A 12,801-nucleotide genomic window follows, 5' to 3' on the forward strand; every position below is an offset into this window, starting at 1 on the left:
CAGCTAAGTTAATGGCTACGAACTAGCAAGGCGCCATTAGCCTTACAGTGATTGTAATTAAAGTCTCCTTTGTGCGATGTACCACAATGAGTTATTAAAGATAAGTATTTTACCAGCTACGTACTTTTCTTCATAGCATTAATTACGTATCCTGTTCCAGTACTTCACGCCCGTCTGCGTTAGTCTCGCGTGCCTTTTAAGCCACCTCTATCTACAAGGTGTTGGCCCAGCTGCCGACACATCACATGGCGACGAGTCTACAAAGGCTCTTGTGTTTTACTTTGCCCTAATTTCTTTGTGTCATGGCTTCGCCACAATCTCCAGATGTACTGTCCGAATTTTATCGCTTGCAGAATCAGCAGACGCAGGCGTTATTGGATGCTCTTGGACAGCTCGTCCAGGGTCAACGTGCGCTGCACACCAATGCGGCCGCTGCCGCTTCATCGCTGCCGCCGCCACAACATGCTGTTGCACCTCAATTCAGACCCTTTGATGCCACCCACGAGTCATGGCAAGAGTGGTCCCGTCAGTTCGACTTCCACCTAGCAGCCTACAGAATTCAAGGTAATGAGCGGCAGCCGTTTTTGCTTTCTTGTGTCGATGTGTCCACCTACTGAGTGATAGTGAAGTTGTTTCCCCGGCGCGACGTAGCAACTCTGTCCTACGAAGAACTTTTGTCTGCTTTAGAGGCCTATTTCAAGGAAACAGTAAATGTCGTTGCAAAAAGGTATACGTTCTTTCGTACAAAACGTACGGCCGGTCAGACTAATAGGGAGTGGGTTGCGACATTGCAAGGACTTACTAGGGAGTGTGCGTTTGAATGCGAATGTGGCCTCCCTTATTCAGATACTATGGTACGTGATGCCATTGCACAGAACGTTTCTGATGTTCGCATACGGGAACAGATTTTGAAACTAGTTAATCCCTCCCTTCAACAAGTGATAGACATATTGGATAGGCAAGACACACTTGACTTTGCTCAGGACTCATTTGCAACTTCGCTGGCAGTGTGTCACATTAACCGGCCCGCCGGGCCCGCGGCACGGGACGCTAGGCGGCCCTCGCGCCCGTCAGCGCAGCGGCAGCCTAGCTCGCACACACGTGCGCCGCGTAAGCAAGCTAATGCAGTGAAATCATGCCCGCGGTGTGCAACTAGACATTCGCGTGAAAATTGCCCGTTACGCCAAGCTATTTGCTTTTACTGTCATAAGAAAGGACATGTCCAAAGTGTTTGCCAGAAAAAGCTCAGATCAGACACTCACACCAATTCCAGGCCCTTTGCTTCGCGCCGGAATCGAACCAAGGAAACTCAGGCTCGTGAACCTTCGCCCATGGATATTCATGTAGTTCATTCCACCCCGTCCGGTGACAGTGTTCATTCCACAAAAAGTGTGCGTCGCCGTCGACGGAAGTCCCGTCACGTCGAACGTGATTCTGTCCCAGTGTCTGTTCCAGTTGCACAACACAGTCGCTTTTGTCGTCAGCAGGACAATAAACTTTTTGTCGACTTAGACTTTGCAGGCAAAGTGATACCATTCCAGCTCGATACCGGAGCTGCAGTTTCATTGCTCAATCACGACACGTACAACCAACTGGGCAAACCTCCGTTGCGTGCCGCAAATGTTCAGCTCAATAGTTACTCAGGCCAGAAAATACCAGTGTTAGGACAGTGCAGCCTTCTTGCAACATACAAGGGACAGACAAAACTTGTGTCATTTTACGTTCTTCGTTCTTCTACTGCAGTGAACTTGTTTGGTTTAGATTTATTTCAGTTGTTTAATTTGTCTATAGTAAATCAGGTCCTATCAGTGAATCAGACTGTGCCTTCCACCAGTGTTTCTAGTCTATGTGAAGAATTTGCAGACATTTTTGCACCGGGCCTTGGTTGCGCTAAGAACTATGAAGCACATTTGGAACTGAAAGCAAACGCGCAACCGAAGTTTTTCAGAGCGTGCAATGTTCCCCACGCATTGCGTGATGAGGTCGCAAGAACATTAACCGATTTAGAATCTCAAGGTGTAATTGAACGTGTGCAGGCTTCTCTCTGGGCCTCACCCTTAGTAATTTTGCCAAAACCTTCCGGAAAATTGAGACTTTGTGTGGACTTCAAAGCAACTGTGAATCCACAACTAGTAACTGCTACTTTTCCTTTGCCCCGCCCGGAAGATCTTTTTGACAAACTGTGCCCGGGAAAATATTTTTCAAAGTTGGACCTAGCAGATGCGTACTTGCAAATACCTGTGGACGAAGAATCCCAGCGCGTCTTGGTGGTAAACACGCATCTTGGTTTGTATCGCTTCAAAAGACTGCCATTCGGGTGTGCGTCCGCACCTGCATTGTTTCAGCAATATTTACAAACTGTTTGTGCGTCGGTCCCTACTGCTGCGAACTATCTGGACGATATTGTGATCTCCGGAAAGACAGAAGCCGAACATTTGCAAAATCTCCGAACATTATATCAGGTCTTGCGACAAAATGGTCTTCGCTTGAGGAAGGACAAATGTGTGTTTTTTGCTCGGGATTTACCCTACCTGGGCCATGTCCTCAATGCCCAAGGAATCCATCCGAGTCCAGAGCACCTCCGTGCCATACAGGATTGGCCGTCGCCACAGAACTTGACGCAACTACAGAGTGTGCTGGGTAAAATAAATTATTATCATAAATTTCTGCGCAATGCTTCTTCCATTTCAGCTCCGCTTCATCGCTTACGCCGTAAAGGTGTTCCGTTCGTCTGGACGACGGAATGCGAACGCGCCTTTCGCCAGTTGAAATCGGCGTTACTTTCAAATACTTGCCTTACGCCGTTCGATCCCCAGAAACCCCTTTTGTTGATGGTAGATGCATCGGATTTCGGGATCGGTGCTGTGCTTGCGCACAAAGATGGATCGCATGATCGCCCTATTGCCTTTGCGTCAAAATTGCTCTCATCTGCGCAAAGAAATTATTCACAGATAGAGAAAAAGGCTTTAGCTCTCGTGTTTGGTGTTACTAAGTTTCACGATTTCTTGTATGGTCGTCACTTTACCATCATCACGGACCACAAACCTTTGACATCGCTTTTTCATCCGAACAAGCCGGTACCTCCGCGTACGGCGCAGAAATTCATTCGCTGGTCTATTTTTCTCTCGCAGTACCACTACGATATCTTGTATCGGTCCACTGCTAAGCACGGAAACGCTGATGCGTTGTCCCGTTTGCCTGTTGCCGAGGATCAAGCATTCGATTCTTCCGAACTTGCTTGCATGTTCATTGATGCGGAAACCGATGACGTGGTCGCATCGTTTCCGATTGATTTTCGTCGTGTCGCTACAGCCACGGCTGCTGACCCTGTCCTTGCTACTGTTTTGCGTTTTGTTGCTACGCAATGGCCTTTGTCCAAGTCGCGGATCGAGGATCCGCTGGTTCGCCGATTTTTTGCTCACAAGGAGAGACTTTTTGTACGACGTGGTGTTTTGTTGTTGCGTTCTGATAATGATCAGTCCCGAGTCGTGGTCCCACGTTCGTTACAGTCCTCTGTCTTAAAGCTTCTTCACCATGGACATTGGGGTATAGTGCGTACGAAACAACTTGCTCGTCAGCACTGTACTTGGTTCGGAATCGATGCTGCGATTACGAATATGTGCTCCTCTTGCGTGGCGTGTGCCGAACAACAATCCGCACCGCCGCGGAAATTCTTTGCATGGCCGAAAGCCACTTCCCCTTGGCAACGCTTGCACATCGATTTTGCTGGTCCATTCTGGAATGCTCGTTGGTTGGTTGTGGTCGATGCTTTCAGTCATTTTCCTTTTGTTGTCCGGATGTCTTCCACGACGTCTTCTGCCACAATCCAAGCCTTGTCTGCTATCTTTTGCATTGAAGGTCTTCCGCAGACTATTGTTTCTGACAATGGCCCACAATTCATGTCCGCAGAATTTCAGTCCTTCTGCAAGGCCAATGGTATTCAACATCTGACGTCCGCGCCGTTTTTGCCTCAGTCCAACGGTGCCGCGGAACGATTGGTCCGGACATTCAAGTCACAGATGTTGAAATTGAAAGAGTCGCATTCTCGGGAGGACGCGTTATTGCTCTTTTTGTCCTCGTATCGCTCTCAGCCCCGCGATGGTCGCTCGCCGGCTGAGTTGCTCCATGGTCGTTCTCATCGAACCTTGATGTCTTTGCTGCATCCGCCGCATCAGGTTCCTGTGCAGCGGCAGACTCCTGCTTTTGCTCATGTCGACGTTGTCTTCTATCGCACCTATCGCGGTTCACGGCGTTGGCTCGCAGGGCGCATTCTTCGCTGCCTCGGCCGCGCGATGTATTTGGTTTTGGGGGCCTCTGGTGAGGTGCGTCGGCATCTCAATCAGCTGCGCCTCTGTCGTCGCCCGGGTTCTGCCGCTCCCCGTCTGCTTTCAGCGACGGAGCCGTCAGGTCAGCACCCTGGGGACCCATCTACTGGCTCGCCTCATCCCCAGGTGTTACCGACGCTGCCTTCCATTTTGCCTCATGGCGTCGCGCCGCCGCCGCAGCCGCCGCAGCCGCTGCAGCCGCCTCCGGCGCCGCCCGCAGTGGACGCTTTGCTGCAGTCGCCACGCGCCTCCCTGGGTCACGCGCCGCCGATCGCTTCCAGTGACCAGCTGTCCTCCGCCATGGAACTCTTGCCCGCTCCGGACCAGATGTCGTCATCGCGCGTCGGATTCTCCGACCACATGGAGGTCGACCCTTCGGCCCCTCCTGTCTCTTTACGGGCGCATACACCGCATGATGACGTGCACCCTGGACTAGGTTTTCAGGCGTTTCCTAGCTCCCCTCGGACCGAATGGCCGGGTGCGGGTGGCACAGCCTCGCCTGTTGTTAGGCTCCCCACCTCATCGCATACGTCAACATGGGGTCCTCCCCACGGCGGGCGGAAGCCTTATCTCACGACCGTTCGCCGATTTGCGGGGGAGGAATGTGGTGTCACCGCCAGACACCACACGTGCTAGGTGGTAGCTTAAATCGGCCGCGGTCCTGTAGTACATGTCGGACCCGCGTGTCGCCACTGTGTGATCGCAAACCTAGCGCCACCACAAGGCAGGTCTCGAGAGACGAACTTCAACTCAGCCCCAGTTGTACGGACGACAGAGCTAGCGACTAGACGTATGAAGCCTTTCTCTCTCATTAGCCGAGAGACAGAATAGCCTTCAGCTAAGTTAATGGCTACGAACTAGCAAGGCGCCATTAGCCTTACAGTGATTGTAATTAAAGTCTCCTTTGTGTGATGTACCACAATGAGTTATTAAAGATAAGTATTTTACCAGCTACGTACTTTTCTTCATAGCATTAATTACGTATCCTGTTCCAGTACTTCACGCCCGTCTGCGTTAGTCTAGCGTGCATTAAGCCACCTCTATCTACAAGGTGTTGGCCCAGCTGCCGACACATCAATTTTTATCTAAAATTTTATAAAGTTGTGTCAGTACCAACATTAGTATATGGAAATGAATCTTGGGTAATGAAAAAGGAAGATAAAATAAGATTACAAGCCAATGAAATGAAATTCCTCAGGTACATAGCAGGATACACTAAGCTAGACTGCAAAATAAATACAGATATAAGGAAGGAATTAAACATTTTCGATATAAACAGTAAGGTTGACGAATACTGACAAAAATTGATATCCCATGTGTTACGAATGGACAAATAACGAATACCACTACATTTTTAGCGATATACTCCGCAGAGTAAAAGATGCATTGGAAGACCTGCAAAACGATGGAAGGACCAGGTGTAGCTACAACAGGCTGAGGGAAGGCCTAATGCACGACGGAAGAAGAAGAAGATTCATCCTTGCTGTCCTTTACAAAAATATTTCTTCATCTAACAGATACAACCACAAGTCAACACAGTACTGCAGAATACGTTCATCACTTACCACACTTCAACCCAGAATGTATCAGACTGCGCAAAGGCAAGGACTGTGCCGTCCCACGACAAGACCAAGGATTGTTTAACAGTAACGTAACTTTATGAAGATGGTATCTGTTCTATCGGACATGTCCGAATGAACAGATACCATCTTCATATAGTTAAGGCTAACCGGCCATTGACCTTCTTCGTCTGTGCGGATGCACACGTATTGCCCAAACTGGGTATGGTTGTCCGCCGCGAGTAATGAGTGTAATGGGCAGGGGCACTACGAATGTAGTGTGTGGACATTAAGTTGGGGATGTGGGCCTCACGGGGAGCTTGCAAGGGATATGTTCCTGCAGTCGCACTATCCTCTGTGCTCTAGGTGGCTCCGATGGATGCCGGCACGGTAGCTCAGTGTGTTCGGTCAGATGGTTAGGTGCCCTCTGTAATAAAAAAAAATAAATAGAAAATTAAAAAAAAACTGAGTGGGCCGATCAGCGATGGACTTGAACAGGTGTCATTGGACGTCCGCTCCGGACAAATGCAACGGACATTAACGAACAAAATGAGATCAGTATTAAAAAAAAGATGGATACAGCGTCTGCCATGTAAGCAGGAGATTCCGGGCTCGAGTCCCGGTGGGGGAATACATTTTCAACTCTATGTAAACGTAGGCTTCCGTGGCCGTTGTCTCAGTTAGCAATATGGCTCAAATGGCTCTGAGCACTATGGGACTCAACTGCTGTGGTCATAAGTCCCCTAGAACTTAGAACTACTTAAACCTAACTAACCTAAGGACAGCACACAACACCCAGCCATCACGAGGCAGAGAAAATCCCTGACTCCGCCGGGAATCGAACCCGGGAACCCGGGCGTGGGAAGCGAGAACGCTACCGCACGACCACGAGATGCGGGCAGTTAGCAATAGACCCTGAAGAAGCGCCTTGCAACATTCGCCGAAACGTCGGAATTTTATAGATGACAATGCGGCCTAAAACCCAGAAGAATTTTATTGACATTTTCAACCGTCCCCGTTGATGTATATCAACGTCTGTCGGCAGCGTAGGTTCTTGATTTAATTATCATTTCAGTAACGTAACTTGCTCTCTCTCTGACGTAAACATCGATAACTTACAAAAATCGATATTCGTTTGTTGTCCATATGTTGATACTTCGCCGGCTAAATGATTCATATATGCGTCGTAAAGAGTTGTCTTCCTAGATAGGTGAGGGACGACACGCCGCACACTAGACGGACCTTTCCTCGCTGAGGTCCACAGTACAGCACCCGGCTGTTGTGACGTTTTGCATTGATCACGGCCGATACTGACTTATCAACAGATGGCACTCCAACGCTGCGTATCTCTGTCATCGAGTTTATAATATTCCAGAATTCGAATCAAGAACAGCTGCCAATATCAGTAATTTAGAAGTAGATATCCTCGGAGAAGTGAATTAACTCAGATCACTTAATAAAACAAGAGTGTATACTAATTAGGTACTTTTATTACTGCCTGTGCTTATATGGCAGTAATAAAAGTGGTAGTGCGACCTCCAGACTAGATGTGAGGAAACGCTGACCAGCAAATCGTAAGTAATTACTTTTTGCAAAAAAATAGCGACGTGAATTGTTTAATAACCTAAAACTAACAAAACTGTATCGTTATAGATCCCAGTGATGGCGCGTGTAACACGCCCAGCGGTACAAATGGCGAGGGCCCTTAAACTGGTTTCTCGCACTGTCCACACCACGTACCGGATACTCCCGTGGCGGTCGTGTTGTTTTGTTCCACACTTCTGCTGGCTTGCCTGAAATGATCTATCGAAAAATGCAAGCGGATTTAGGGGAGCCACTCAACGTTAAAACACAACACTATCCTACGTCTGGTATGAACAACTATATTCTGAGACGATAAAGGAAAATCGCAGGTTGCACTGTTTACATTCTAAATCATAAGTTTTGATGCCAACTTCTAGATGATTATCTGTCCACAATATCACTCTGACGAGCATACGCGTAACCGAACACGGCGCGGATGATTGTTAACGACGAGGAAGCCGAATAATAGAACGGAAGTTCTTACGCTCGACACGCATACAGAGATTTCTTTTGGTAGCAGTCCTCCTTGACACTAGTTATGATAGAACACTGTTTATAGAGTTAATTATTCAGTTCTCAGTTCTCACTTGTGCTAGCGTGCGCTTAACCGTCGCGGCGCGGATGATTGTTGATGATGCGGAAACTCGATGACCGAATGCACTTTCTCATGCTCGCTGCAAGAATCTGGCGCATGATTGCTCTCTTTTGTGGTAACTAATTTTTAGTGATTACATTAGTTCATTCAGGGAGACCGAACACGACGCGGATGATTGGTACTGTACGGTACGACACGCAACGAGAGGATACACAAATACGTTATCTGCAGCACTGCTCATTTTTAAATTACATTTTGATGCACTTTCCTCTGAATCACTCCCATATTTCATCACTTTACTGTAACAGCACTTGCAGCAACACTTCAACTTCCATATTAACAATGCCTCTCACATGCAGAGCTACCCACAACACAACATAACAGTTCCGTATCCCGCGCTCGACTCTACAAACGCGCTGCCCGCAAAGACACTCCGCAACCATGCCAGCGATATGACAATATGCTTACGTGCCTTAGAACAAGAAAAGGCGAAACGCGTATGGGATAAATAAATTATGTAGAGCAGGAAACGGCAGTTTTGTTTACAAAACAAGTATGAATCGTCATAGGTTAAGCAAATGAAGTTCAGCGTTCATTCTATTTATGCTTTTTTTTAACACATTAAATGAAGCGTGAAGAACCCGCTAGCGTATATCAATGCAAGACTTTCCGACTCATTTGGATCTGGTGAAATGATGAAGTACGGAGTATCGAGATTGCCCATCCCAGTTTAATTGACCGTGGCTGTGGACAGGGCGATGAGAAGCCAATAAACGTGCCACATGAGTGCGCGACGTTTCTCTAAAAGTACTCTGGTCGGAGGTCAGGGGAACACGCCCACGTATTTAATTATCGTGAAATTAGTGTAACATATCTTGCCACTGAAAGGGGGTAGTCAATGTATGCATGTCTTCCCACCTCTTAACAGCTGCAAATCTTTTCTCAATAGAAAAGCAAAGTACTTTCTCGGAATGTGCTTGCTCGCCTTGGCTGTTCCTCTGCCCACACGAAAACCGCTACGTTATTAAGTAGCTCGCTAGGCGCTACAACCATGTGCGTGACGTATGGGTAGTAATGAGACTCGAAATCAAAGCAGATATCAGGAGAGACACAGAGTGAAGGCTGTAGACGTCGTTTTTAAGGAGGAAGTGTGACTCTGAAGTTGCAGTCTTCTTTCTTTTTATTGTTTCTATGAACCCCACTGGTCGCTGACACGAAGTGTATGATTGAAGGCCCAGACTAATAACAAAGTGCAAATTACTAATTAATAATCACTAATTAATAATATCAGATGTCCTCTGATGTGAAAAAAAAATCATTTCAGTATGAATTAAAAAGTACAGGCGGTGCGTCACACGATCACACGTGTCGGATCTCCATATCGACACCCAAACCAAATGAGAAGTCTAAAGTACTTAAACAGAGAAATTAACAGAAGCAAAATCTACCAAACTGCAATGCACACTGGTTCCGCATGAAACTCCAGATAAACTAGATGTAACGAAACGAATAATTCGATTCGTCATGTGATATTATCTGTGGTTGGGGTCGATAAAAATAAAGTTTGAACCCCTATTCTGCCATTCCACAAATTCAGCTTACCGATTTCATCAATGTTGTGTGGTGAATTTTAACGGGTGCAGTCGAATCAAGCTTTGTAGTCCCAGTAACCGATCTAACAACTGCGCCAGACACTTACTGTCATATATAGGTGTTTCCGACCGCAGCGCCGTATTATGTCTGTTTACATATCTCTGTGTTTGAATACGCATGCCTATATCCATTTCCTTGGCGCTTCAATATATCTGCCACTTACATACTGATAAGGCAAAATATATCTTCATAGCACAATATTTGTTTCGTAAACAACTCAACTCACAAAGGACCCTCACAATAAGAATTAACATTAGAAATGTCATATAATGTTCCAAACCTACATTTCGATGATATTCACAGAAATTAAAAGAACTGCAGTTCTACGTGATCTACCGCAATATAACGTCAAACTGAATTGACGCTTCGCTCCTCTCTATAAGCTGTTTAAAGTCATCCCTTAACCCATAAATTCGTCGTGTATGAGGTCACAAAAATGGTCAAATGCGTGTGAATTGCCTGGCGTTGTGGCCGAGCGGTTTTAGGCGCTTCAGTCCGGAACCACGCGGCTTCTACGGTCGCAGGTTCGAATCCTGCCTCGGGCATGGATGTGTGTGATGTCCTTAGGTTAGTTAGGTCTAAGTAGTTCTAAGTTCTAGGGGACTGATGACCTCAGATGTTAAGTCTCATAGTGCTCAGAGCCATTTGAACCGTTTCTTTTTGCGTGTGAATTCCTAAGGGACCAAACCGCTGAGGTCATCGGTCCCTGGACTTACACACTACTTAAACTATCTTATGCTAAGAACAACACAGACACCCATGCCCGAGGGAGGACTCGAACCTCCGGCGTGAGGGGCCGCGCAATCCGTGACATGAAGCCTCAAACAGCGCGGCCAGTCCGCGTGGCTATGAGGTCACAAAACGAAGTATAAACGTGTATGTAATAACAGAATCAAGCTGCCTGGAGAATACAGCTTTCTTCATTTGTATTAATATTATCTTAAAACAGGTTCTCTGTTGAGCTTAAAGTTATTCGAATCAATGTTAATGGGGTACCAACCACACTTGAATCCACTATTATTTCCAGAAACCTACTAAGTAGAGCGTTTCCTTCCTGAAGTAATGCACGTCGATCCACAGGAACTTATCGGTATACATCTTTCGATTGTCTCCAGCACAGTTTACCTAAAACTTGTCGGTGAAGCAGCGTGCGAACGACTTCTTCGCCGTTCCACCGATGGATTCGTTTCCACAACCTGGACGGCAACATGGGTGTAGTGACTGTCGACCATGCAGGACTCGGAGATCGGAACATACGAATCCTCGAGCTGCCTTTTGAAGTATCTGTCACGCTTGTCGTGAACGCACTGCGGCCTTACGGGGGAAAAAAATGGCTCTGAGCACTATGGGACTCAACTGCTGTGGTCATAAGTCCCCTAGAACTTAGAACTACTTAAACCTAACTAACCTAAGGACAGCACACAACACCCAGCCATCACGAGGCAGAGAAAATCCCTGACCCCGCCGGGAATCGAAACCGGGAACCCGGGCGCGGGAAGCGAGAACGCTACCGCACGACCACGAGATGCGGGCTCCTTACGGGGGAGTATTAAGTCAGGTGGAAGAAAAGTAGCATACGTTCGAGACATATCCTGTACTGAATGGAGTGCGAATCGAACTGCGTAGACACGTCCCATCGTACGTGACCGTTGGTGGCTGTCGAGCGATCGTCATTTATGATGGTCAACCGCGAAATTGTTCAGGGGGCGGGCAAGAAGGGCATGTGCGCTCCGAATGCCTGCAGCGACTTCTCTTCCAGATTGCATGTGCAGACACGACGCCTCCATCGAAACCGACTACGCTGCCTATTACATACGTTGAGGCAGCGAGAAACAAGTCGGACGCGGACGTTGGTCCGTTCCAGTTGCGGACCCCCATGTGTCCGGTTTCCGCACCCCCCCCCCTCCTCCCCCCACCACCCACGACGACGACGCAGCCTCCATCTGAATCGAGCTCGGACACGGAGATGCGGGAGGTGCCTACTGTTTGTAGTGATCCACAGGACGCGGACACGCGTTCCCGCAAGCAGAAGTCGCCCAAGCGACGAAAGAAATGATTCGAGAGATGGTGACACGTTGCAGGAGGATGAGGAAAATCCCTCTGCGGCCAGGCCTGGGGACCTCACACCAACGGTTCGCTGCTGGCAACGTCCGCCCAAGGACAAAGCCGAGTTGACGACGTTCAGCTCACCGACGAGATCGCTGGCGATTCTGCGGCTAAGAGGCTAAGACATCGGATGAACTCATGCGTCACATAACGTACCACGCTTCCAGCTTGATGATTGAGACGGAGGTGGAAAGAATGATATCAGACTCGCGCGACAACAAGATGCCCGCCGCAGGCGGATCGTGAGACGGGCATTTTGTCTCGGCCGATTAATAATATATATGGTGCGGGTGACAGGATGGTCGGCCGGTGTGGCCGATCGGATCATGATATTCACCAAGATTCTTCACGCCAATTTTTTCCCAGACGATTTTTGCATGTATATAATCATCATCACTGACGTCACATCCGTTAAGTTTTCTGTGAAATTCTTTCTTAGTTGTGAAACGTCCCCTTATGAAAAATTATATACGTGTCTGGGTTTAAACTGACACACAGTATTTTTAGCGCAACGCAATCTGACTTTCAAAAATCCCTACAAAAGAATGGCCCTGACTAACATTAAACTATACCTTTCACAAATCACTTACCTCACAAAAATCTTGGTTACTCCCACTACTGCAACACAGCATGCGCCACTACTGCCAGCTAAATAAAAGATTCAAACTATGGAAGGCACTAACTACTGATAGGGATAGTTAGCAAATGAAAGATATTAATAGAGAACAAACAATGTATTTACCTTGATATCATCATTTATAAATATACGAGGGCAGTTCAATAAGTAATGCAACACATTTTTTTTCTGGGCCAATTTTGGTTGAAAAAACCGGAAATTTCTTGTAGAATATTTTCAAACATTCCCGCTTCGTCTCGTATAGTTTCATTGACTTCCGACAGGTGGCAGCGCTGTACGGAGCTGTTAAAATGGCGTCTGTAACGGATGTGCGTTGCAAACAACGGGCAGTGATCGAGTTTC

This window comes from Schistocerca nitens, chromosome 9, assembly GCF_023898315.1.
Source record: "Schistocerca nitens isolate TAMUIC-IGC-003100 chromosome 9, iqSchNite1.1, whole genome shotgun sequence".
Taxonomy (NCBI): Eukaryota; Metazoa; Arthropoda; class Insecta; order Orthoptera; family Acrididae; genus Schistocerca; species Schistocerca nitens.